We start from the raw sequence: 25175 nt of genomic DNA, 5'->3' as shown, positions 1-25175 counted from the left end.
TTTAGTTTGTGAGATTGGATTTCGGCTTCAGCCCCCAGTGTCCTATTGGAGGGGGGCTTGATTTATGACTGATGTCAATCCATGCCATCTATTGGAAATGCCGGTTGGCACGGGTTCGTAGCTCTGTGTCGGGATTTCGGCTCTCGTCCATTTCAAAGAGTTTTTATTTCCTACAGGCCCCCTTCCCCAGACATCTCACAGCAGGGATTCCAAGCTATTTGGCCCATTCTTGGTGCCATCCTCCCAAGACTGTCACTTTGATGTAAACCAGTTCACATGCTGATGAGTTAAGGAAATCTGATAAATTTGGGGGGGAGAGGTCTTCTTTAGATCAGTGCTTCAGCTCAGAGCTAAAATGCTCTTATCAGAATACACCCAACATAACGCTACACTGGTTAATTCTGTTCTGGGAAAACCACAATCCTGCAGGTTTAATAAGTCTCTCTACACATCAGTCCCTGAGTACCTTCAACCAATGGTCATTTTGACCAATTAAGCCCAAGAATTGAGTCAATTAAGTTGTCATGGACTACCCAGTGAAGACGTGAACTCACGACTAGGTCACACTGTGAGCTCACCAGAGCAGACATTACACTGAGCTCACTGTGAGCTCACTTAGCGCTTTTCCAGCGACATGGTGCCGGTGCTGGAGCCGGAGCTGCTGCTCGGCCTGGGATCCAGCTGATCTTTTTTGAACCGGCCCGCTTTTCCAACGGTTTTGACGTCACTGGATGTGGGCATTCCCAAGCATGGAGTAGAAGTGGAGAAACACAGCAATAGTAATCAGCACTGAGGCGACTGCGTCTTTAAACCCCATTTAACATCACAATCAAACTCATTCCGCGTCTATGGCAAATCGTAACCCTAATGTTACAAATGTTCCCTAAACACCTATTTTGCAGGATCAATAAAAAATTATTAGGATTTTTTAAACTTTTACTGACACACATAGTTAATAGCAATGTGTTATAACTTTACCGAAAATAATAATCTGTATATCTTTAATTGTTTAGACGTTATTAAGATATAATGCATCTTTCACATAGGGAACATTTGTAACATGTTAGGAAAAACAAACAAATGATTTGAAAATATTCATAATTACAGCATACAATTTGTCAGGCTTCATAACAATGGTATTTATAACATACTCTGTAAAAATCAAGCAAATAGCATTTGTGGTTCACGAGAAAATATGTATATATAATCAAAGCTATCAGACTATAGCAGCCGGTGTATGAAGACACATACGATTATACAGCATTATTTGGCAGCTTCGCAAGACCTAATTTTAAACGTTGTTGGTAAGTTAGATAATTAGTGGGGACCCGCTATTTGCAGTTCTTCCCCTCCATAATTGCTAAAATAAAGTTTTACTGACATTTTATTGACCCTACCACTGCATAGGGCACATCTGTAACATGAACGCTACTGAATGGCACATACATTGAAAACTACGGAGAACTGAGACAAATCCACTTTACACTTCATAAATAATCTTAAAACGTTTCCAACCAAGGCAACACCCACTTGAAATACGTTCATTCTCATTTTTGGTAAACAAAAAGAGAGATTGTTACATATGTTCCCTATGATGCATCTACAGAGAGAGAGAGACAGACAGACACTAACTCTCTCTCTCTCTCTCTCTCTCTCTCTCTCAGCTGGGAGTGTGTGGGAGGGGTCTGCAGTGAGCGGGAGTGCTGCTGAGAGCTCTGTCCTTTGGCTGCGTTTTCTTGTTGCTTTACTTTTTTCAGTTTGTTTATTTTGTCTTCTGTTTTCAGTGCTTTTCTTATTGTGGGGGAACAGGGGAGGGGAGGGGGGAGTACCGGTAGTTCTTCCCGGGTCGGGGGGTCGGACCCCCTGAATGCGTCTTTTGAAAAACTGACCCGACGCCATGGAGTCAAGATCGCTCCGGTGCAGTTCTGCCCCCTAGAGCAGTGTGTGTTAGCGGTTGGGGAGGTAGCAGGGTGTGAAAATATCAAGTCTGCTGCCATTGTTATCTTCTTAAAAACCACTGATCTGCTCAATCAGCTAGTGGCTAATGGCACAGTGTTAGACGACACTTTCACCCCGGTGTTGCCGCTCGCTGCTCCTGCCCGGAAGGTAACGCTGTCTAACGTCCCTCCGTTCATCCGCACCGGCTCGGGCAGCTGATGTCCGGCATTAAGAGGGTCCCGCTGGGCTGCAAAGCCCCGCAACTGAAACACGTCGTGTCCTTCCGAAGGCAGCTGTATATGATCCTCAATAACATCAATGAGGATCTTAATGTCTCCGAAGTTGGATCTCTCTTGCTGCCACCACCACGAAGATTGCTCTTTAGTAATGTTGGAAAGTCAAAGACAGCAACCGTCAGGGTTCTTGCATATGACGTATTCGTGCTGCACCTCTCTGCAAGGATCCAGGACAGTTTGTCAATGTAAACTCCAGTGCCTGGGAATATTTCCACCTAAAAGACAATGGTAAATAAAAAACAAGTTTATCCCCAAACTATTCTTATATTATGTTAAGTGGAATACATTATCAGTAAGCCTGTGATTTTGTTACAGAAATGTGTTATTAAAGACCACAGTATGTCTCAATTCTAAGTTTATTAATTTACACACATAATAAAGTCAGTGAATCTGTGACACCCATAATTCAATTACATTCTTATTATCAACTATAACTATGAATATAACTGATAATGTAGCATCATTAGATTGTTTACAACCAATATTTGTTTTCAATATATATATTTTTACCTTGTCTTTGTAATATTGTAGACCAAGAGTGTTATACCTGTTTTGGTGATTCTTTGTCAGATTCAGAACAATTTGCTGTGGGGCTGTCAGAACCACTTGATGGTGACACACTTTTGTCTTCATTGCTGATAAATGTGGCTTTTGTTACAATTTTTTTCAGATTGTCCAAAAGGTCTGGAATCTCTGGAGAAAAAAACCTTAGTATTAAATGATAATCATTTCTAGTAATATATTTAATGCAAAGTGAAAACAAAACCATCAATGCCTGCAATTATACTTGAGAGACTTGCTCTATGTTATTGGCAAACTGACCTTTTTGTGGGTCATTAACATTAGCTACAAAAAAAATAAAAAAGATAAAATACAAGAATTTCCAGGTCTAATGTAATGCATATAGTCATTAATGTAGGATTATGAAGTTATGTTGAAAAACTTTATTTAATAATCAGTATTATTAAACTATTAGACAGTGCACATTAAGAGTCTGTATTGTGGTTCTAGATTACTTCAGTATGATCAACTATAATACATTACTCTGGAATCTAAATTACTGAAGAATAACATTTATCAAGGTAAGGAATTATTTGCTATAAATAAAAAAACTTACCATCAACCATACGGTTTCGAAGACATTGGTTTTCATTTTTAAGTCTTGTGTTTTCCTTTTCGAGCTGCTTAACGTTTTGCTGTAGCTCAACTTCACTGGACTCTTTAAATGTCTGTAGAATATGACGGGATCTAATTCTTGAAGCTCCATCGGTTTTCTTTCTTATTTTGTGCTGTATTCAGAGAGGAAAAGAGTTTAAAATGAAAATATATATATATATATATATATATGAATATGATTAAAAAAAAACAATCCTGCAATACATTTATTTAATATTTGCAGTAATTATCTCACCGGTAACTGTGGTTCATCAAGGTCACTATCATCTGAAATTTGAAGTTTTTTGTTTGGTTTAGGTACTCTCTTCATTTTAGGACAGGGCATTTTTGTTAGGTCATTAAGTTTTCTTCTTAGTTCGCCTTCTTTTCCTAAAATAAAAATAAAATAAATAAAACCCTGCATTATGTCCACAGATATTTGGGGATTATATTTATTTGTCATAAAAATACTGTGCTTTGACCATACAAATTAAGATGAACAGCCAACACTGAATCAAAACTGAAGTTAAATTATATCTGGTTTAATTTATTTTGTGATTTGGGGGATTTTATTGTAAAGCACAACACACAATAAATCGTTCTTACAAATGCCAGTCAAGTATGACGAGTTTTTAGCGCCCTCACCACCACCTACCATGTTATAAGAGTATGTTAGACGTACAACACATTAATAACTTAAACATTCATTTCAAATATACTGTGATTGTATATATCAAATAGCATGTAAAGACTTTAATGTTTTTTTTTTTTAAATAAACATTGTTACCAGTCATAATGATCTGCGCTTCATGGACAGGCCATCCACCTTTTGGAGGTTTGTTCGTGTCTCTCCACTCTGCTCTGAAGTTTCGAGTCGTCTCTTCGTCATCATCAGCAATGCTGAATAAATCAAAATTGCGAAAGCAAGCAGTGGGAATCACGCTGTAAGAGTCTTTGTCGACCCCGCTTTCCCACTTCACCAACGCGTGCATCACCGCCATACTACCTTCACCTTCTCGTCCGTTTTTTCTGCGCCTTTTTCCCCCGACAAGTCACGGCACAAAAAACAGTCCCGCTCTGCATTCTGGTACTTGGCGTTCTTAATAACACCAACAGGGTGTAATCGCATAGACCACTCGAGTATAAAGTACTACATATCCCATCTGTTACAGTTTTTTTTCTTCTTCTGAAACTGCAAGCGCACTACATAAAGTTTGGCAAATGAAGAAATTTGGATGATGACTTTACAATCTTATAAACAGTATTTAAGTAAACCTAGATATGCAATTCCAAAAAGAACAGCATCGAGATGGAGAAACAGGATACAAAAATAATAATACAATGTTTATACTTTTTGTATTTTAATTACAGTATGTAATTATTGCCTTTTGATTTACATTTACAGAAAAAGAACGGCGGCAAACGTGGACTACCCAACAAGAAGCAACAAAGTTACTAAAATATCAGATTCTCAGGTAAGCTTCATGCAGCCATACATGTATAATTATAAAATCAATCCAAAAAATAGACCTTGTTTACCCTACAACTGATTTGAGTGTTAATTCTATTTAAGATATAAAAAAATATTTTATTTTCTGAACTAATAATCTGTGAACATTCTATTATCTCTATAATTTTAATTAATACATTTATTTTATTATTGGTGGAACATTATGTTTTTCAGCTCAGATGATTTCACATACCATCAATTTTTCTGTTAATAAATGTGCAAAAACAAATCAGATGGATAGGCCCCTACATATGAACATTAAGTTAAAGGCCTAGAGTGAGTGTTCTTCACTTCCAGTCATGGCGGGCCACAATCCAGCTCTTTGTAACTCATCAACAACCAAAGACCTGGGAAAAGGGTTAAATGGCTTCAGTTAAGCCAATTAGGTAATTAAGAGCTCAACTGGAAAAAAAACAGCAGGCATAGGGGTACTTTAGGACCACAGTCACTGATATAACCTACAATGTTGTTGTAATGAAAATCAGCAGACAGTGGGCCTCCTCCAGGACTAAGGTTGAGAAGCACTGGTCTTGAAGACCACAATAACAATCGACCTCAAGGGCTAGGGATATTCGAGGTGATGCTAAACCAGTCCTGAATGTTTAAATATAATGTTATTTTCTTGTAGTGTGCCGTTGCTGTTAATGCAACCAGTTATATTGAGCCATCAAATACAGAAGCTGACGAAAGACATCAACATGTAAATTTAGTTGTAAATTTAAAGTGTGTGTGAAAAGTATTTTGTATATGGAGATTAACCCATAGTTTCACAGATAAATTGTGGACCAGTGATATTCAGGATCTTCAAAACAAGTCCTGAATGCTCAAACTTAACACTTCTTTTTTTAGAGTGTCGTTGCTGTCAATCCAGCCAGTGATGTGGAGCCATCAGATACAGAAGCTGATGAAAAACAACATGTAAATTTCCTAAATTAATATGGTGCATCAAAATACTTATTTAGCACTTTCAACTGTTTCTTTGTGATTCCTAAAATTACTTTACAGGCTGGGGCTGGGGGAAGACACTGCGCCCGCCTGGAGAAGCCTGTACAAGCCCCCCTCAATAAGAGAGCTGGCAATCTGCAGTGGAGGGTGTTACACACCATTATTGCTGTCAATTCTTTTATTACTGTTCTTAACCCTGCTGTGTCCGACGCCTGCCCATTCTGTGCTCAGAGAGAGACCGTGTTTCACTGTTTCAGCACTTGCTCTCGGTTGTCACTCATTTTTAGTCTTTTAACTCGTCTTTTTACTGATCTTAACCTGATTTTTAACACAAAGGTTTTTATTTTAGGGGCGCGATACACCAGAAAGACCAAACATGTGGACCAGCTGGTAAACTTCTTGCTGGGCCAGGCTAAAATGGCCGTCTATAAGACTAGGAAGAACAGAGTGTGTGGGGAGGGCAGTGAGGATGCAGTGAGAGTGTTTGCCATGCTGGTCAAGTGCAGAGTCAGACTAGAGTTTAACTATTACAGGCTGATGAATGATTTGGAGAGTTTTGAACAGGTCTGGTGTATTAATGATGCCCTTTGTGAATTGTATGACGGGGAGTTGGTTTTTATTATGTAATTCATTTATAGGGTTTAGTATTTGATGGTTGTTTTGTTGTGTGTATTGGGTTGCTTTCTTTAAAAGTGTACAGATCAGTGGCGGAGTTAATGCTTGTTGGGGGGAGACAAACAAAGGGGAACACTATTTTTTATTTATTTATTTATTTTCTTTTGTATGAATTATTGCGTGTTGCAAACAGGCAATGAAGTCTGATAAAAGTCAAAAAGTCTCTCTCTCTCTCACACACACACACACAGCCAGCAAGACACACAGAGCCAGCCAGCTCAGCGATGACATCACAAACATCTCTCTCAGGTGACTCCTATGACATCACAGAGCACGTACATTCCGTTGCTTGCCGTCTGTCAACCACTCAGTCACTGCCAGCCAGACTGGCTGGCTGACTGGATGGTGGGGCTGCTTGCTGCTGCTGCGTACCTTAGCAAGCTTATTTGCTTGACCGGCCTTCCTCCTCCGCCCACATGCCCACCTATGTCCGATCTGCTGTTCACCTGGATCACAGCTCCGCCCCAACAAGGCAGAGCCTCCCAAGAATGGTACAAACTCACCCACGATCCCCTCCACGGAAAGCTATAGCAAAAGGCAAAAGCATTATACGTAATGAAGAGGAACCCGAGTCCAAGACGCATCCGACCAGCCATACATATTTGTGTGTATTAAAGATCACATTTTATTACATTTAGATTTTCTGTACTTTATTACATATTTTTGTGATTTTTAAATGTATTGTTTCTTTTCCTTATATATGTATGTATGTATGTATGTATGTGTGTGTGTGTCTGTGTGAAAGTGTATGTGTTTGTGTGTCTCTGTGTGAAAGTGAGTGTGTGTGTGTCTGTCTCTGTGTTTGTGTGTCTGTCTCTGTGTGAAAGTGAGTGTGTGTGCGTGTGTCTGTCTGTGAAAGTGTGTGTGTGTGTGTGTGGGTGTGACAGTGTGTATGAGTGTCTGTCTGTCATGTAACTCGCACATCTGTGAGGGCACCATTTTTGCAGAAAGAGATGTACACATTTTGGAGCAACATATGCTGCCATCCAGACATCGTCTTTTCCAGGGACATCCCTGCATTTTTCAGCAGGATAACGCCAAACCACATTCTGCCCAGATTACAAGCGCATGGTTGCGTAGGCAGAGAGTGCGGGTGCTAGCATGGCCTGCCTGCAGTCCTGACCTGTCTCCGAATTGAGAATGTGTGGCGCACTATGAAGTGCAAATTAAGACAACGAAGGCCCTGTGCAGTTGCGCAGCTGAGGAAATGCATAATGGATGAATGGGGGGAAATCCCACTTGCTAAACTTAACCAAGTGGTGTCTTCAGTGCCCAAGTGCTTAATAAGTGTTATTAAAAGAAAAGGTGATGTTACATAGTGGTAAACAGTCGACTGTCCCAACTTTCTTGGTTTCTTTTCACTGCTAATGAGATGCTGTAGAGTGAGTTAGTTATATTGCTTTCAGGAGCTCTAATCGTATTGATGAGTTCATGCAGCATTTGTAATTGAATTTCAAAAAGAAATCCTTGCTGTCTGGCCTGTGTGTATGAGATGTACTCTGTCAATCTTTGGCTAACAACTGAAACATTGGTAGAACAGAAATGGCAACATAAAAAAGAAAAGTACATTTTAAAAGAGCACATTAAATAGGATGAATATACAGTTTTTTACAATCACTTTGTCACTAATTTCAGAACCTTGATGTCATTTTTCAAAACTCTAGACACAAAACTCAAAACGGTCATCACTTGTAACACAGGCTGTCCAATGTTCAAAACATTGCATTGTGCATTCATATCTTTAAAGAAACCTTGCACTTGCAGACTTGTTGGTTCAAATAATTCATTTATCATGAAATACCATAGTAACATTTATTTAGATCACCCACACAGAAGATACCGATAGTTTCACTGTGTAGTTGTTCGTACAATCATTAAATATTGTAGTACAAAATATGTGATACATGTTTCATTATGGTACTACACATAAATACATCACTGTAAAAGGACTAGTAGAGAGAATACTACAGACACAGTGGAATCATTGAACAAAATCTGAAATGTATTGATGCAATACAATCAAATCACACCATAGGTTTCTTTGAAGCCATGCAACAATAATTAGCTACAAAAAAGAACAAAACTACAGTAAAATGTCAACTGCAGTGTTCCTCAACTGGCTTAGTGTAAAACAAAGGATTGATTACTGTACTTCTGAATTTCCATCAGCCCTGTGTTCAGGTTCAGGTTCTCACAACCATTTTTCACAAGAGGCATCTTGAAACTGAACATACCTGAACATACTCAGTCATCAGCTGCTTCACTCTGTCTGCATTTCTTTCAAAAGGCACACTATACTCTGTGCTACACATTGGTATGCAGTATACAGTCATTTGACAATTGAGAGTAGCCTAATGTTTAGTGCATGCTGAAGACTTGCCGCTTCTCAGTACGGAAATTTCTGATGATTGAGGCTACAGTTGATCCTGAGTTGATTCTGAGGTTTGATTGAATCATTGTAGCTGCCTCAGTCATGGTCATGCCATGATTTACAACATGCTCTACAACTATTTCTCGGATTTCACTGGACACTATTTGCTGTTGCTGCCGCTGTCTGGTCCGTGGCCTTGTCCTCTACCACGTTCCCCCAACACCTCTCAAATGAGGCCCATGGCTGCCTCTCTGGTGAGGCCTAAGCCCTCCTCTATGACGAGGCCCACGACCACCTCTCAGAAGGGGTGCATGTCCCCTTCCATTCCTTTGACCACCACGTCTTCCTCCTCCCACTGCTTGACCTCTATTGTGACCTGGATGACTTGCCGGCTCCATGTTATCACTGTGTTGCTGGGGTGGATAGCACTCATTTCACTCGATACTCGTACCACAATGTGAAATCAATCATCAATAACCAGTTGGCAGTATTGGAAAAGCAATTACAAGGGCCTGCATACATACAGTAATGTCAAATCTGATGTGGAAGAACAATCATCTTCAACCAGGTTGGAGCGTTAGTTGCAATGCCTTTAATACACGCAGCGTGGAGAGGAACAGTGACTCAAGTAGATCCCAAAGTCGCTCTGCCTTCATTTTAACAGTCAGAGCTTTTATACACAAAAATCAAAGAGCTGGTTATAATCAGAAAGTCATTACTATGTTATCTTAAAAGTTAGCTAAGCAGAATTCATATCATTATAGGACAGAGTTCATAGATCAACACATGGATTAGGGAGCAGGCACTTCAATCATACTGTTTGACATTGTCTCCAAGATTCTCATCGTAAATAACAAACAGAAATCAAACTACCTTCTGGCCTGACCTTCTAGCTTGACCTTATCTTTCTTAAGTATACAAGAGAGAAAAACAGGTATTAGAGAAAAAATTTCTAACTTTCCTTCCACACTGCAAACATGGTGTGGAAAAGTGCTACATGATGATGAATGATGATGAAATATTACATCCATAGATAATGTAGTCCAACTGGTTCATGCTCCTCGTTTATTGATGTCAATGGATCTCATTATCCTGAAACTTTCATGATCGAAACATGGAATATTGTTTGTCAGTTTCCATAAAATTATGCATTAAGAGTAATGCAACAGTCACTTATCATTTTGAGCAGCTGTATCAATTGATAGTTAGATCTTTGTAATGAAATGAATAGACAGTGATCTCAGATGTAATGTGTGAATTGCATTTTGAAATGGTAATACTTTGATGTTAAGTTGTGTCATTTTAGTTCAATGAACAAATGATCTGAGGTTGATGTGTATTGTATCCAAGCAATTGTAAAAAAGTGTTAGAGTTTTGAAAAATGTGCATTTTGATCATCGGGTGTGAGTTTAGTGTCTAGAGTTTTGAAAAATGACATCAAGATTCTGAAATGAGTGCCAAAGTGATTGTAAAAAAGTGTAATATCAGGGGACAGTGGCTATTAGTGATCTGGCCTTCCGTGGCCTCTGTATTAATGTAACAGGTCACATTGTATGTGTACACTGATACTTGATAGTATAATATAGTACAAGTAAAAAACATACATAGGTATCATAGAAGTATTTTGCAGAAATGATTATGGATAGTTATCAAAATGGAGAGGAAATGCTAAATCCAGTCTCCCCAGGCTGAGCTTCTATTGCTGCACCTGCTAAGTGGCTGCTGGCCCCACTATATGGATAGAGCCACACCAAGTACAAGAGTCTCCCCATTGCTATTTATATCTCCCTATCCAGTCTTCTATAGATGTCAGGGTGGGGTGCCTATTCCCCTGCATGCTTTGAAACCTATAGCACCTGGGACGCACACTTGGGATCCGGTTCCTCTGCCCCTCACATACACATGAGGAATCCTAGGTGCTCAACACGTCATACTGTCTCTTTCATCTCATGTGTAAACTATGGACAAATACATGACTAAACGTGTTTAGTTGCTTTTCCCAGAATGCTTTGCGCCACAATATGCAAATAACGGGGACTATGATTGGCTCCCTGACATTACCCACACTGCGACTGATGCTACCCATTTCACTACCCAACAAAGACCCATAATATGCGTGTGTCTGTCTGTCTGTCTGTCAAAGTATGTGTGTGTGTGTCTGTGTGTGTCTGTGTCTGTCTGTCTGTGTGTGAAAGTGTGTGTGTGTCTGTCTGTCTGTCTGTCATGTAACTTGCACATCTGTGAGGGCACCACTAATGCAGAAAGAGATGTACACATATTGTTTATTTTCCATATATATGTATGTATGTATGTATGCATGTCCAATTGCTTTGACAATACAAATGAATTGAATTGAGAGGGAGAGAGAGAGAGTAAGAGAGAGAGAGAGAGACAGACAGACAGAGACACACACACACACACACACACACACACACAGAGAGCCAGCCAGCCAGCTCAGCGATGACATGACGAGCCTCTCTCAGCTTACTGCTATGACATCACAGAGCACGTACATTCCGTTTAACAAATCGTTAAACAAAAAAGGTTATAAACACATTGACTACAATACCGGTTAGTAAGACGAAGGTGAGTCTCTCGTTAGTATTATTAGTCAGACATTAAATAACTACGCAGGTTAGTATTTATGTCAGGTAACTTCTCGTTATATATATATCAGTCTCATTTACGTTTAGGTGCCAAGAAAGATCCTATTTGTTACCACAATTTCCCTTAACTGATTATTATTCAATGATTAAGGATAGGCAGGGCCACCAATAATCTAATGTCTATTAACTTGTGTCAATTTCAGACTAAACAGTTAAACAGGAATGAGAAGATATTTCTCGGCGTTGACAGATTTTATTTCTAAAATTATCAACAAAACAGTTTAATGCAACTCACATTTATATTTAAGAAAACTAAATGATATTACACATTCTAGAGTTATGAATCACAGATTAACATTTCTAATTGATTTCTCAAATGTCATGAATCACAAACTCCAAACTGTTAAACTTATGTGAACTTCGTCGCAGAGAGGCCTCTCTGGCTTCGGGCTCAGATAACAGCACACGGCACGAGGTCCGTGTGGTTTGGAACAAAGGCAGTCCGGTTCGGCTTTGTCCAAGAACTTCCACTCAGTCGATGCACCTGGAAGTTGGGGTTTCGCGAATGTAGAGTCTTTTCCAAACAGATTTTCCATTGGTTTGAAGGCTCCAAGGTTGTGCACAAAATCTTCTTTGTAAGCATGGTTCCACCGTAGTTACTTGAAGACGAAGTCTTTGAGGAAAGCAGGGCCCTGTTTGTTCCAAGGGTCAAGTTTCTTAAAACTCAAATAGCTATTTAAGTGACTGACACTTTCGTATTCAGTCGACTTAGTCAATTGTCCAGCTGTAAAACTCCACTGATCAGGTGGGTCTGTGAAGTTATTTATTTAATAAAGTCCTTTAAAAGAATTCTTCGTACGGCTCAATCTCCTTCTCCCAGTTTAACTCTTCTGTTGCCGGCAAAGACTTGGTTGGTTTCTGATTCCGGTTCTGGCAACAGAGCTACAGGTTGAGCTGTGGCAGCGAGTTTCTGGTTCAGGTGAGAGAGAGAGAGAGAGAAAGACTGTCCGCTGTTCCTTATAGTCTGTCAGATCAGTAGGTGATTGGTCCCTGAGTTCTTGAGATTGGATTTCGGTTTCAGCCCCCAGTGTCCTATTGGAGGGAGGCTTTATTTATGACTGATGTCAATCCATGCCATCTTTTGGAAATGCCGGTTGGCCTGGGTTCGTAGCTCTATGTCGGGATTTCGGCTCTCATCCACTTCAAAGAGTTTTTATCACCTACAGGCCCCTTTCTCCAGACATCTCATAGCAGAATTCCAAACTATTTGGCCTCTTCTCGTTGCCATCCTCCCCAAAACTGTCACTTTGATGCAAACCAGTTCCAAGCTGATGAGCTAAGGAAATCTGATAACTTTGGGGGGGGAGAGGTCTTCTTTAGATCAGTGCTTCAGCTCAGAGCCCAAATGCTCTTATCCAAATACACCCAACATAACGCTACATATGTATGTATGTATGTATATATGTGTAGAAGGAAAATTAGAAATTATTTTCTTACACCTGTTTTTCTCTCTTGTATACTTAAGAAAGATATGGTCAAGCTAGAAGGTCAGCCCAGAAGATAGTTTGATTTCTGTTTGTTATTTATGATGAGAACCTTGGAGACATTGTCAAACGGTATGACCTATGAACTCTGTTCTATAATGATATATGTTCTGCTTAGATAGCCTTTAAGATAACATAGTAATGACTTTCTAGCATGTATGGATGTATGTATGTATGTATATATATATATATATATATGTATGTATGTATGTCCAATTGCTTTGACAATACAAATGAATTGAATTGAGAGGAAGAGAGAGAGAGAGAGAGAGAGAGAAAGAGAGAGAGAGAGACAGACAGACAGACAGCTCAGCGATGACATCACGAGCCTCTCTCAGCTGACTGCTATGACATCACAGAGCACGTACATTCCGTTGCTTGTCGTCTGTCAACCACTCAGTCACTGCTAGCCAGACTGTCCCTAAGACAAAGTGTACAATACTTCAATTATATCTCCTCCAGACAGATAAAGAGTATTAAGAGCTACGATGAAGTTACCAAGGAGACGTAAAAAGCTTGCATCACCTGGTATTTCCTGGAGGTCACCCATCCAAGTACTAACCAGGCCCTGGCCCGTTTAGTATCCAAGGTCTGACGAGATCGGGCACGTTCAGGACGGTGTGGCCGCAAGCCGAGATGCCTGGCTGCATGATGTCTCTTAAAGGCTGGCGGGTATTGACGGAACTGCCAGCAGAAAAAAAAGAAAAATAAAGGGAAATATACCAGTGCAGCAAAGGGTGTTGAAAGTAGCCGGGTACGTGTACAATTCTTCAATTATATCTCCTGGAGACAGAAAGAGAGTATTAAGAGCTACGATTAAGTTACCCAGGAGACGTAAAAAGCTTGCAGCACCTGGTATTTCTAGGAGGTCTCCCATCCAAGTACTGACCAGGCCCTGCCCCGTTTAGCTTCCGAGATCTGACGAGATCGGGCGCGTTCAGGATGGTGTGGCCGCAAGCCGAAAGGCCTGGCTGCATGATGTCTCTTAAAGGTTGGCGGGTATTGACGGAACTTCCAGCAAAAAAAAAAAAAGAAAAATGGATGGAAAAATATCAGTGCAGCAAAGGGTGTTGAAAGTAGCCGGGTACGTGTACAATTCTTCAATTATATCTCCTCCAGACAGAAAGAGAGTATTAAGAGCTACGATAAAGTTACCCAGGAGACGTAAAAAGCTTGCAGCACCTGGTATTTCTAGGAGGTCTCCCATCCAAGTACTAACCAGGCCCTGCCCCGTTTAGCTTCCGGGATCTGATGAGATCGGTCGCGCTCTGGACGGTGTGGTCGCAAGCAAGAGGCCTGGCTGCATGATGTCTCTTAAAGGCTGGAGGGTATTGACGGAACTTCCAGCAAAATAAAAAAGAAAAAAGAAGAATGGAGGGAAAAATATCAGTGCAGCAAAGGATGTTGAAAGTAGCCGGGTACGTGTACAATTCTTCAATTATATCTCCTCCAGACAGAAAGAGAGTATTAAGAGCTACGATGAAATTACCCAAGTGATGTAAAAAGCTTGCAGCACCTGATATTTCCAGGAGGTCTCCCATCTAAGTACTGACCAGGCCCTGCCCCGTTTAGCTTCCAAGATCTGACGAGATCGGGCGCATTCAGGACGGTGTGGCCACAAGCCGAGACGCCTGGCTGCATGATGTCTCTTAAAGGCTGGCGGGTATTGACGGAATTTCCAGCAAAAAAAAAAAAAAAAAAAAAAATAGAAAAATGGAGGGAAAAATATCAGTGCAGGAAAGGGTGTTGAAAGTAGCCGGGTACGTGTACAATTCTTCAATTATATCTCCTCCAGACAGAAAGAGAGTATAAAGAGCTATGATGAAGTTACCCAAGTGACGAAAAAAGCTTGCAGCACCTGGTATTTCTAGGAGGTCACCCATCCAAGTACTGACCAGGCCCTGCCCCGTTCAGCTTCCGAGATCTGACGAGATCGGGCGCGTTCAAGACGGTGTGGCCGCAAGCCAAGAGGCCTGGCTGCATGAAGTCTCTTAAAGGCTGGAGGGTATTGACGGAACTTCCAGCAAAAAAAAAAAAAAAAATAGAGTGAAAAATACCAGTGCAGCAAAGGGTGTTGAAAGTAGCCGGGTACGTGTACAATTCTTCAATTATATCTTCTCCAGATAGAAAGAGAGTATTAAGAGCTACGATGAAGTTCCCCAGGAGACGTAAAAAGCTGGCAGCACCTGGTATTTCCAGGAGGTCTCACATTTAAGTACTGACCAGGTCCTTCCCCGTTTAGCTTCCGAGATCTGACAAGATCGGGCGCGTTCAGGAAGGTGTGGCCGCAAGCCGAGATGTCTGGCTGCATGATGTCTCTTAAAGGCTGGCGGGTATTGACGGAATTTCCAGCAAAAAAAAAAAAAAAAAAAATAGAAAAATGGAGGGAAAAATATCAGTGCAGCAAAGGGTGTTGAAAGTAGCCGGGTACATGTACAATTCTTCAATTATATCTCCTCCAGACAGAAAGAGAGAATTAAGAGCTACGATAAAGTTACCCAGGAGACGTAAAAGCTTGCAGCACCAGGTATTTCCAGGAGGTCTCCCATCCAAGTACTGACCAGGTCCTGCCCCGTTTAGCGTCCGAGATCATACTAGATCGGGCGCGTTCAGGACGGTGTGGCCACAAGCCAAGAGACCTGGCTGCATGATGTCTCTTAAAGGCTGGCAAGTATTGACGGAACTTCCAGCAAAAAAAAAAAAAAAAAAATAGAAAAAGGGAGGGAAAAATATCAGTGCAGCAAAGGGTGTTGAAAGTAGCCGGGTACATGTACAATTCTTCAATTATATCTCCTCCAGACAGATAGAGAGTATTAAGAGCTACGATGAAGTTTCCCAGGAGACGTAAAAAGCTTGTAGCACCTGGTATTTCCAGGAGGTCTCCCATCCAAGTACTGACCAGGCCCTGCCCCGTTTAGCTTCCGAGATCTGACGAGATCGGGCGTGTTCAGGACGGTGCGGCCGCAAGCCAAGAGGCCTGGCTGCATGATGTCTCTTAAAGGCTGGCGGGTATTGACGGAACTTCCAGCAAAAAATAAAAAATAAATAAACAGAAAAATGGAGGGAAAAATATCAGTGCAGGACAGGGTGTTGAAAGTAGCCGGGTACGTGTACAATTTTTCAATTATATCTCCTGGAGACAGAAAGAGAGTATTAAGAGCTACGATGAAGTTACCCAGGAGACGTAAAAAGCTTGCAGCACCTGGTATTTCTAGGAGGTCTCCCATCCAAGTACTGACCAGGCCCTGCCCCGTTTAGCTTCCGAGATCTGACGAGATCGGGCGCGTTCAGGATGGTGTGGCCGCAAGCCGAAAGGCCTGGCTGCATGATGTCTCTTAAAGGTTGGCGGGTATTGACGGAACTTCCAGCAAAAAAAAAAAAGAAAAAAACAAAAAAGAAAAATGGATGGAAAAATATCAGTGCAGCAAAGGGTGTTGACAGTAGCTGGATACGTGTACAATACTTCAATTATATCTCCTCCAGACAGAGAGAGAGTATTAAGAGCTACGATAAAGTTACCCAGGAGACGAAAAAGCTTGCAGCACTAGGTATTTCCAGGAGGTCTCACTTTCATGTACTGACCAGGTCCTACCCCGTTTAGCTTCCGAGATCTGACGAGATCGGGCGCGTTCAGGATGGTGTGGCCGCAAGCCAAGATGCCTGGCTGCATGATGTCTCTTAAAGGCTGGCGGGTATTGACGGAACTGCCAGCAAAAAAAAAAAAGAAAAATAGAGGGAAATATACCAGTGCAGCAAAGGGTGTTGAATGTAGCCGGGTACGTGTACAATTCTTCAATTATATCTCCTGGAGACAGAAAGAGAGTATTAAGAGCTACGATGAAGTTACCCAGGAGTCGTAAAAAGCTTGCAGCACCTGGTATTTCTAGGAGGTCTCCCATGCAAGTACTGACCAGGCCCTGCCCCATATAGCTTCCGAGATCTGACGAGATCGGGGGCGTTCAGGATGGTGTGGCCGCAAGCCGAGATGCCTGGCTGCATAATGTCTCTTAAAGGCTGGCGGGTATTGACGGAACTGCCAGCAAAAAAAAAAAGAAAAATAGAGGGAAATATACCAGTGCAGCAAAGGGTGTTGAAAGTAGCCGGGTACGTGTACAATTCTTCAATTATATCTCCTGGAGACAGAAAGAGAGTATTAAGAGCTACGATGAAGTTACCCAGGAGACGTAAAAAGCTTGCAGCACCTGGTATTTCTAGGAGGTCTCCCATCCAAGTACTGACCAGGCCCTGCCCCGTTTAGCTTCCGAGATCTGACGAGATCGGGCGCATTCAGGATGGTGTGGCCACAAGCCGAAAGGCCTGGCTGCATGATGTCTCTTAAAGGTTGGCGGGTATTGACGGAACTTCCAGCAAAAAAAAAAAAGAAAAAAAGAAAAAAGAAAAATGGATGGAAAAATATCAGTGCAGCAAAGGGTGTTGACAGTAGCTGGATACGTGTACAATACTTCAATTATATCTCCTCCAGACAGAGAGAGAGTAATAAGAGCTACGATAAAGTTACCCAGGAGACGTAAAAGCTTGCAGCACTAGGTATTTCCAGGAGGTCTCTCTTTCATGTACTGACCAGGTCCTGCCACGTTTAGCTTCCGAGATCTGACAAGATCGGGCGCGTTCAGGATGGTGTGGCCGCAAGCCGAGATGCCTGGCTGCATGATGTCTCTTAAAGGCTGGCGGGTATTGACGGAACTGCCAGCAAAAAAAAAAGAAAAATAGAGGGAAATATACCAGTGCAGCAAAGGGTGTTGAAAGTAGCCGGGTACGTGTACAATTCTTCAATTATATCTCCTGGAGACAGAAAGAGAGTATTAAGAGCTACGATGAAGTTACCCAGGAGACGTAAAAAGCTTGCAGCACCTGGTATTTCTAGGAGGTCTCCCATCCAAGTACTGACCAGGCCCTGCCCCGTTTAGCTTCCGAGATCTGACGAGATCGGGCGCATTCAGGACGGTGTGGCCACAAGCCGAAAGGCCTGGCTGCATGATGTCTCTTAAAGGTTGGCGGGTATTGACGGAACTTCCAGCAAAAAAAAAAATAAAAAAAAGAAAAAAGAAAAATGGATGGAAAAATATCAGTGCAGCAAAGGGTGTTGACAGTAGCCGGGTACGTGTACAATTCTTCAATTATATCTCCTGGAGACAGAAAGAGAGTATTAAGAGCTACGATGAAGTTACCCAGGAGTCGTAAAAAGCTTGCAGCACCTGGTATTTCTAGGAGGTCTCCCATCCAAGTACTGACCAGGCCCTGCCCCGTTTAGCTTCCGAGATCTGACGAGATCGGGCGCGTTCAGGATGGTGTGGCCACAAGCCGAAAGGCCTTGCTGCATGATGTCTCTTAAAGGTTGGCGGGTATTGACGGAACTTCCAGCAAAAAAAAAAAAGAAAAAAAGAAAAAAGAAAAATGGATGGAAAAATATCAGTGCAGCAAAGGGTGTTGACAATAGCTGGATACGTGTACAATACTTCAATTATATCTCCTCCAGACAGAGAGAGAGTATTAAGAGCTACGATAAAGTTACCCAGGAGACGTAAAAGCTTGCAGCACTAGGTATTTCCAGGAGGTCTCACTTTCATGTACAGACCAGGTCCTGCCCCGTTTAGCTTCCGAGATCTGACGAGATCGGGCGCGTTCAGGATGGTGTGGCCGCAAGCCGAGATGCCTGGCTGCATGATGTCTCTTAAAGGCTGGCGGGTATTGACGGAACTGCCAGCAAAAAAAAAAGAAAAATAGAGGGAAATATACCAGTGCAGCAAAGGGTGTTGAAAGTAGCCGGGTACGTGTACAATTCTTCAATTATATCTCCTGGAGACAGAAAGAGAGTATAAAGAGCTACGATGAAGTTACCCAGGAGACGTAAAAAGCTTGCAGCACCTGGTATTTCTAGGAGGTCTCCCATCCAAGTACTGACCAGGCCCTGCCCCGTTTAGCTTCCGAGATCTGACGAGATCGGGCGCATTCAGGACGGTGTGGCCGTAAGCCGAGATGTCTGGCTGCATGATGTCTCTTAAAGGCTGGCGGGTATTGACGGAACTGCCAGTAAAAAAAAAAAAGAAAAATAGAGGGAAATATACCAGTGCAGCAAAGGGTGTTGAAAGTAGCCGGGTACGTGTACAATTCTTCAATTATATCTCCTGGAGACAGACAGAGAGTATTAAGAGCTACGATAAAGTTACCCAGGAGACGTAAAAGCTTGCAGCACCAGGTATTTCCAGGAGGTCTCACATTCATGTACCGACCAGGTCCTGCCCCGTTTAGCTTCCGAGATCTGACGAGATCGGGCGCGTTCAGGATGGTGTGGCCGCAAGCCGAGACGCCTGGCTGCATGATGTCTCTTAAAGGTTGGCGGGTATTGACAGAACTTCAAGCAAAAAAAAAAAAAAAAAAAAAATGGATGGAAAAATATCAGTGCAGCAAAGGGTGTTGACAGTAGCCGGGTACGTGTACAATTCTTCAATTATATCTTCTCCAGACAGAAAGAGAGTATTAAGAGCTACGATGAAGTTCCCCAGGAGACGTAAAAAGCTGGCAGCACCTGGTATTTCCAGGAGGTCTCACATTTAAGTACTGACCAGGTCCTGCCCCGTTTAGCTTCCGAGATCTGACAAGATCGGGCGCGTTCAGGACGGTGTGGCCGCAAGCCGAGATGTCTGGCTGCATGATGTCTCTTAAAGGCTGGCGGGTATTGACGGAACTGCCAGCAAAAAAAAAAAAGAAAAATAGAGGGAAATATACCAGTGCAGCAAAGGGTGTTGAAAGTAGACGGGTACGTGTACAATTCTTCAATTATATCTCCTGGAGACAGAAAGAGAGAATTAAGAGCTACGATGAAGTTACCCAGGAGACGTAAAAGGCTTGCAGCACCTGGTATTTCTAGGAGGTCTCCCATCCAAGTACTGCCTTTGCAACCCCAGATGGTCTGTTTCACTACACAGTGATGCCCTTTGGCCTGCATGGTGCTCCTGCCACCTTTCAAAGGTTGATGGACCACATACTTAGACCACACAGGACGTATGCGGCAGCATATTTAGATGATGTGGTCATTCACAGTCCAGATTGGGAATCACATTTGTCTCAGCTCCAAGCGGTATTGGATTCAATACATGCAGCAGGCCTGATGACTAATCCAACCAAATACAATTTGGGGTTGGAAGAGGCCAAATACTTGGGCTATAAAGTAGGGAGGGGTATGGTGAAACCCCAAATATCCAAGGTTGAAGCCATAAACTCTTGGCCTAGGCCTGTCAATAAAAAGCAGGTTAGGGCATTTTTAGGGTTAACTGGGTATTACCCGAGGTTTATTCCCAACTATGCTACCTTAGCGGCACCTCTGACTGATATGACTAAGGCTACAGAACCCAATATGGTTAGATGGGGTGATACAGCAAACCGGCTTTCCGGAGCCTACAGGAGGCGCTCTGCCGCAACCCCGTTTTAATGGTACCAGACTTTCAGAAAGAATTTATAGTCCAGACAGACGCCTCTGAGGTGGGGATCGGAGTGGTTTTGTCCCAAAGAATGGGTGATCACGAACACCCGGTGTTGTTCCTTAGCAGAAAGTTGGAATCCAATGAAATAAATTATTTGGTAGTTGAAGAAGAATGTTTGGCAGTGAAGTGGGCTTTGGACAGTCTTCGATACTATTTGTTGGGCAGGCACTTCACCCTGATCACTGACCATGCCCCCCTCACTTGGATGCATCGTTCGAAAGACAGGAATGCCCGTGTGATGAGGTGGTTTTTGAGTCTCCAACATTTTCATTTCACCCTGCAGCACAGGCCAGGGAAGGCCATGGGGAATGTTGATGGGCTGTCCCGGGTGCATGCTTTTTTGCGGCTGTCGCTCGACCTATGGGGTCGCAGCAGGGGGGGAGGATGTGGGACAAACCAAGGGGCAGGGTCATACATGGCAGACATGTCAGGCCAGGTCTGCTGCAAGGTCTGCACTCTAGGGAAGAAAACCGACCCTAGACAACTACACTCCCCAGAAACCCTCAGGCAGCCTAATGTGGTCACTTGGTGCTACTTCCTCAATTATTCACCAAGTATATAAGGCGGAAAGATAGAGTCAAGCTAGAAGGTCAGGCCAGAAGCTAGTTTGATTTCTGTTTGTTATTTACGATGAGAACCTTGGAAACAATGTCAAACGGTATGACCTACGTGCCTGTTCCCTAAAACCATGTGTAGACCTATGGACTCTGTTCTATAATGATATATGTTCTGCTTAGTTAGCCTTTAAGATAACATAGTAATGACTTTCTAGCATGTATGCATGTATGTATGTATATATATATATATATATATATATATATATATATATATATATATATATGTATGTATGAATGTATGTATGTCCAATTGCTTTGACAATACAAATGAATTGAATTGAGAGGGAGAGAGAGAGAGAGAGAGAGAGAGAGACAGACAGACTGAAAAACAGACAAACAGACACACACACACACACACAGACATACACACACACACACAGAGCCAGCCAGCCAGCCAGCTCAGCGATGACATCACGAGCCTCTCTCAGCTGACTGCTATGACATCACAGAGCACGTACATTCCGTTGCTTGCCGTCTGACAACCACTCAGTCACTGCCAGCCAGACTGGCTGGCTGGCTGGATGTGGGGGATGCTTGCTGCTGCTGCGTACCTTAGCAAGCTTATTTGCTTGACCGGCCTTCCAACTCCTCTGCCCACATGCCCACCTATGCCCGATCTACTGTTCACCTGGTCACAGCTCCGCCCCAACAAGGCAGATTCTCCCAAAAATGGTACAAACTGATCCACGTTCCCCTCCACGGAAAGCTTTAGCCCAAAATAAGGGACAAATTCTGTAACAACATAATGGATGCCCACCCAACCTGTGACAAAACTGAGAAAAAAGAAAAACACCAGTCCTCCTGGGGGAGGGACACACAGCCACCCTGGCTGCCCAATATGTCAGCGCCTACCACAGCCTGAGGGACACAGTGACACACGAGCACCGGCTGTAAATATAATGTAAATACTTGTTTGTTATGCATGTCATTGTATTTCAAAAAAGGAATCTGGAAATAGTAAACCTATTTTCTTTATTTGTATGTATTAAAGATCACATTTTTTTACATTTTCATTTTCTGTACTTCATTACATCTTATTGTGATTCATAATTCTATTATTTATTTTCCGTGTAGATGTATGTATGTATGTATGTATGTATGTATGTATATGTATGTATGTCCAATTGCTTTGACAATACAAATGAATTGAATTGAGAGGGAGAGAGAGAAAGAGAGAGAGAGAGAGAGAGAGAGAGAGAGAGAGAGAGAGGAATATGAGCTCCTAAAAAACATTTGTTTTTATACATAAGCGGATTTAATTTGTGATTTACAAATGAATATATAGCACTATAAACATACACAGAAGACATGGAATAGAAATTCAGAAGAAAAAGTATTCAAAAAATAATAATTTTAAGAGAAACACAAAAAGAAGAAAGCAGAGAGACAGTTCAGGAAGAAAAGTCAGAAAAGAAAAGCTGAAGACAAGAATTGGAGGTAAGAGACAAATAATTAAACAAAAAAATATGTATTAATAAAATAAATAAGCATTCTCAGTAGTTGACTCAGCCAATGAAAATGCAGAGCTCCGATTTGAATAGAGTGACAGTAGGAGAGAGCCCAACTGCCACTGAGACTGATAGAAATCTATCGAACAGCAGTCTGACTGCAGAGCTGCCTTTTGAAATCCGATACCCTGAAGACATTCGCTCTGCACAGGCTAAGAAGGACTACAAACAAGCTGTGATGAGAGCATCTCCTGAGACCCTCATCCTAGACTACACCGGTAAAGGAGAAAACAGGGTCAAGAACAATCAACTGTTCTACACCGCCTTTCACAAAACCCTGTGCCAGACATACCCCAATAACAACAAGAGGGGCATTAGCAGAGGCAGGCAGATCTCAGTGCTGGTAGAGAAAGACACAGACAGTGTGATGCTCACTTTTAATGTATACCACAACGGGACCATCATGGTGCAGGGCAGCGAGAGCAGCCTGGACCAATTAGCTCTCGGCTTCCACACCTCAAAGCAGCAGACTGAGGTAGAGAAACAAGAGCCAGAGCCGGCCACCCTGCAGTCTGCCCCCAGCCACACGGAGCCAGACAGTGCCCCATCTCCCACAGACTGCCCCCCTGTCTCCCCAAAACTCTCCAGCAACATTAAAACACTAAAGGAATGCCTATCAGTGCTGGAGCTGGAGTTTGCGGAGTTCAGGGAGCAGACCTTGAGCACCCTGGCCCAGACCTCCTTGTGTGATCAGCTCCGGGATGAGATGCACAGACTAAAGATGCAGCACAAGGCTGAGATCCATGAGCTGAGAGCAGCAGTGAGAGACCTGGAGGAGCAGAGCCAAACCCTGAGGACGGAGCTGCGCAGAGCGAGGGAGGAGCTGACCTGGACACCCCAGCACAGCTAGCTGAGGAGCCTGCAGAGCCAGCTGGAGGAGCTAAGAGAGGAGCTACACATCACTGGAGCACAGAGACTGCACTGCACTGACCCCACAACACCTCCAACCCCTGACGCACCCACTGATCCACCCACACTCCCCACCACTCCTGACACACCCACTATCACCAGACCTGCCACTAATACACAACCCCCTGAAACGCCACTCCCCCAAAACACACCCGCTGCCCCCACCACTCCCGACGCAAACCCGGAGTGGCAGGTCAACGCAGAGGTGGTCATTCTGAGCGAATCCAATGGGAAGTTCCTGGTTGAGAGGCGCCTCTTCCCTAGGCGAAAAGTGAAAAAGCTTTGGTGCTCCACAGCACAGAGAGCCCTGGAGCTGCTCTCCAAGAGGAGGCTTTGCCAAGTCAAACACATCCTCATCCACACCGGCACTAACGACCTGAGTGCCCGCAGGGGCGATGTGGCCTCAGCCCTGAGACAGGTAGCAACGAAAGCCACAGAGGAATTCCCAACTGCCAAAATTTCCATCTCCACACTGCTGCCCCGCACAGACGTGCCCCTGCACATCATCCAGCAATTTATGGAATTTATATGCCACCCGCAGACTCCCCCTACTATAATGAGGAAGGCTTTCATGAGCTTCAAAACGAAATCTGCCACTTCCAGACCCTGGGCTCTGTACTGCTGTGTGGCGATCTCAATGCCAGGACTGGCAGAGAGATGGACTACATCAATACAGAGGGGAACACACACCTGTTCGGAGACTCCCCGCTGTGCCACACACACACCTCCACACTGACACAGCCACGACAGCGTGGTAAACAAGAGCAGGAAGCAGGTAGTGCGCCTATGTAAAAGCCTGGGTCTATATATCATCAATGGCAGGACCAGGGGGTACTCTCTGGGGAGATTCACATACTGCTCGGCTCTGGGCAGCAGTGTGGTGGACTACGCCATAACTGACCTGGACCCACAAGCCAACAATGCGTTTATAGTCAGACAACAATCTCCACTATCAGACCACAGCCAAATAACACTTTACCTAAAAAGATCAGCGCAGCCACAAGTCAGAGCCAAACTTCCCACAAAACTGGTCTCCCTGCCACCCAGTTAGAGATGGTCCGAGCCCAGCACAGAGAACTACACAAGAGCCCTGAATAGTGATGAGATTGAAAACATGTTAGACAGATATCAATCCTCACACTATCAAATAAACCAAAACGGAATAAACTCAGCCACCAAAACACTGAATGAAATATTTGAGAGACTGGCTTTAAAATCAAACATTAAAACAATTAAAAACCAAAATATGAAATCGTCTAAAAGAAAAAAAGAACAGTGGTGTGACCAGGAGTGTGAAACTTCTAGGAAACACCTGAGACATCTCTCCAACACTAAACACAGAGAGCCCGACAACCAGGAGGCTCGCCTCAGCTACTGCCAGGCCCTGCGGCACTACAAGCAACTCCTCAGTAAGAAAAAAGACCACTATATGGGCAGAATAAATACCCCAAAAACAAAAAATGAAATACCAATTCAAAATGGAGAAATCTGGAAAACACACTTTGAAAAACTTTACCAAAATGTTGAAAACAATCCAAAGCCAGAACAGGTTAAAATATTAAAAAACCTAAATAAATTGGAAGAAATCATTAAGAATAA

The 25175-nt window shown here is 42.8% G+C and overlaps 10 non-coding genes and 10 pseudogenes across 10 annotated transcripts; all 20 read right to left on the bottom strand.

Moving 5' to 3' along the window:
• Nucleotides 1-6979: 6979 nt before the first annotated feature.
• LOC136729865 (U5 spliceosomal RNA) lies at nt 6980-7094 on the bottom strand. Its single transcript, XR_010809127.1, has one exon. It is a non-coding gene; the product is annotated as a U5 spliceosomal RNA (small nuclear RNA).
• A 6459-nt stretch (nt 7095-13553) lies between these two features.
• Nucleotides 13554-13672, bottom strand: LOC136730178 (uncharacterized; annotated as a pseudogene).
• Nucleotides 13673-13880: 208 nt separating this feature from the next.
• Nucleotides 13881-13999, bottom strand: LOC136730099 (5S ribosomal RNA). The gene has a single exon (XR_010809255.1). It is a non-coding gene; the product is annotated as a 5S ribosomal RNA (ribosomal RNA).
• A 211-nt stretch (nt 14000-14210) lies between these two features.
• On the bottom strand, nt 14211-14329 carry LOC136730199 (uncharacterized; annotated as a pseudogene).
• A 215-nt stretch (nt 14330-14544) lies between these two features.
• Nucleotides 14545-14663, bottom strand: LOC136729961 (5S ribosomal RNA). Its single transcript, XR_010809218.1, has one exon. It is a non-coding gene; the product is annotated as a 5S ribosomal RNA (ribosomal RNA).
• A 223-nt stretch (nt 14664-14886) lies between these two features.
• LOC136729984 (5S ribosomal RNA) lies at nt 14887-15005 on the bottom strand. Its single transcript, XR_010809241.1, has one exon. It is a non-coding gene; the product is annotated as a 5S ribosomal RNA (ribosomal RNA).
• Nucleotides 15006-15214: 209 nt separating this feature from the next.
• LOC136730257 (uncharacterized) lies at nt 15215-15333 on the bottom strand (annotated as a pseudogene).
• Nucleotides 15334-15552: 219 nt separating this feature from the next.
• LOC136730139 (uncharacterized) lies at nt 15553-15671 on the bottom strand (annotated as a pseudogene).
• Nucleotides 15672-15890: 219 nt separating this feature from the next.
• LOC136729968 (5S ribosomal RNA) lies at nt 15891-16009 on the bottom strand. Its single transcript, XR_010809225.1, has one exon. It is a non-coding gene; the product is annotated as a 5S ribosomal RNA (ribosomal RNA).
• A 221-nt stretch (nt 16010-16230) lies between these two features.
• Nucleotides 16231-16349, bottom strand: LOC136730087 (5S ribosomal RNA). Its single transcript, XR_010809254.1, has one exon. It is a non-coding gene; the product is annotated as a 5S ribosomal RNA (ribosomal RNA).
• A 224-nt stretch (nt 16350-16573) lies between these two features.
• LOC136730264 (uncharacterized) lies at nt 16574-16692 on the bottom strand (annotated as a pseudogene).
• A 210-nt stretch (nt 16693-16902) lies between these two features.
• LOC136730138 (uncharacterized) lies at nt 16903-17021 on the bottom strand (annotated as a pseudogene).
• A 209-nt stretch (nt 17022-17230) lies between these two features.
• LOC136730273 (5S ribosomal RNA) lies at nt 17231-17349 on the bottom strand. Its single transcript, XR_010809272.1, has one exon. It is a non-coding gene; the product is annotated as a 5S ribosomal RNA (ribosomal RNA).
• Nucleotides 17350-17573: 224 nt separating this feature from the next.
• On the bottom strand, nt 17574-17692 carry LOC136730366 (uncharacterized; annotated as a pseudogene).
• A 208-nt stretch (nt 17693-17900) lies between these two features.
• On the bottom strand, nt 17901-18019 carry LOC136730331 (5S ribosomal RNA). Its single transcript, XR_010809277.1, has one exon. It is a non-coding gene; the product is annotated as a 5S ribosomal RNA (ribosomal RNA).
• A 225-nt stretch (nt 18020-18244) lies between these two features.
• LOC136729884 (5S ribosomal RNA) lies at nt 18245-18363 on the bottom strand. The gene has a single exon (XR_010809146.1). It is a non-coding gene; the product is annotated as a 5S ribosomal RNA (ribosomal RNA).
• A 224-nt stretch (nt 18364-18587) lies between these two features.
• LOC136730319 (uncharacterized) lies at nt 18588-18706 on the bottom strand (annotated as a pseudogene).
• A 208-nt stretch (nt 18707-18914) lies between these two features.
• LOC136729954 (5S ribosomal RNA) lies at nt 18915-19033 on the bottom strand. Its single transcript, XR_010809212.1, has one exon. It is a non-coding gene; the product is annotated as a 5S ribosomal RNA (ribosomal RNA).
• A 209-nt stretch (nt 19034-19242) lies between these two features.
• Nucleotides 19243-19361, bottom strand: LOC136730190 (uncharacterized; annotated as a pseudogene).
• Nucleotides 19362-19575: 214 nt separating this feature from the next.
• LOC136730222 (uncharacterized) lies at nt 19576-19694 on the bottom strand (annotated as a pseudogene).
• Nucleotides 19695-25175: the final 5481 nt, after the last annotated feature.

This window comes from Amia ocellicauda, unplaced genomic scaffold, assembly GCF_036373705.1.
Source record: "Amia ocellicauda isolate fAmiCal2 unplaced genomic scaffold, fAmiCal2.hap1 HAP1_SCAFFOLD_31, whole genome shotgun sequence".
Taxonomy (NCBI): domain Eukaryota; kingdom Metazoa; phylum Chordata; class Actinopteri; order Amiiformes; family Amiidae; genus Amia; species Amia ocellicauda.
This window is presented reverse-complemented; position numbering and strand designations above follow the sequence as displayed.